The sequence below is a fragment of the Bubalus bubalis genome, chromosome 3 (assembly GCF_019923935.1).
Source record: "Bubalus bubalis isolate 160015118507 breed Murrah chromosome 3, NDDB_SH_1, whole genome shotgun sequence".
Classification (NCBI taxonomy): domain Eukaryota; kingdom Metazoa; phylum Chordata; class Mammalia; order Artiodactyla; family Bovidae; genus Bubalus; species Bubalus bubalis.
The window spans coordinates 19,841,794-19,842,676 of record NC_059159.1 but is presented as its reverse complement, the minus strand read 5'-3'; the positions used below and the strand labels follow the sequence as shown (position 1 = coordinate 19,842,676).

The window sequence follows — 883 nt, the reverse complement described above, 5'->3', positions numbered from 1 at the left end:
TCTGGGGAATTAGAGCTCTGGAGGTTAAGGGGTTTGCCCTAGGGGCCTGCAGCCGGGGCAGGGTGGGGATTCTGACAACAGAGCAGCAGTACTCAGAGGGCCAGATCTCAGGTCTCAAGTTCTCTCGATAGCCCCTGGTAGGCGACAGTAGACAGACACTCCCAGAGTCCCAGCCTCCGAGTGGTTTATGGCTGGACAGAGCCAACCCGTGGGACCCTGTTGTTTTCACAGTGAAGACCAGATGACTTTTTTCGTACTCGGACCAGTCGGCTGGTCAATTTCACAGAACCCCTCCTCGGTTCGCCCAACCTCAACACCTCCAAATCCTGCCTTTCCCCTTGAGCCAGTGCCAAAGAAGAGCTCCGCCCCAGCCCAGCTTCCGCTCATGCGCGCAGAAACCATGCAGAAAAGCTGGCTGTCAACCCGCAAGGCTACACCCACCCTCGCAGAAAGGGCGGGGCATGCAAATTAGAAATGGCGCCTCCGTCAGGGAATGACAAAGTTACAGCAGGTTATAAATTCTCTCCTACAATGTGAGAATAAAAAATTTGCACGAGAGTCCAGTACAGCACCATTCACAGTAGTGTCCACGAAGCAAAGGAAGGGAGACCTGGAGTGAGTGGGGACCCGGGTCACACTGATTGTAATATGCACGACAGCAGGACGGTGACAGCGACGGGGGGTGACTTGGTATCGCTTCTCGGCCTTTTGGCTAAGATCAAGTGTAGTATCTGTTCTTATCAGTTTAATATCTGATACGTCCTCTATCCGAGGACAATACATTAAATGGATTTTTGGAGCAGGGAGTTGGAATAGGAGCTTGCTCCGTCCACTCCACGCATCGACTTGGTATTGCAGTACTTCCAGGAATGGTGCACCCCTT

At 52.9% G+C, this 883-nt stretch overlaps 1 non-coding gene across 1 annotated transcript; it reads left to right on the top strand.

Annotated features, from left to right (window-relative positions):
• Positions 1-692: 692 nt before the first annotated feature.
• LOC112584182 lies at positions 693-883 on the top strand. Its single transcript, XR_003108521.2, has one exon. It is a non-coding gene; the product is annotated as a U2 spliceosomal RNA (small nuclear RNA).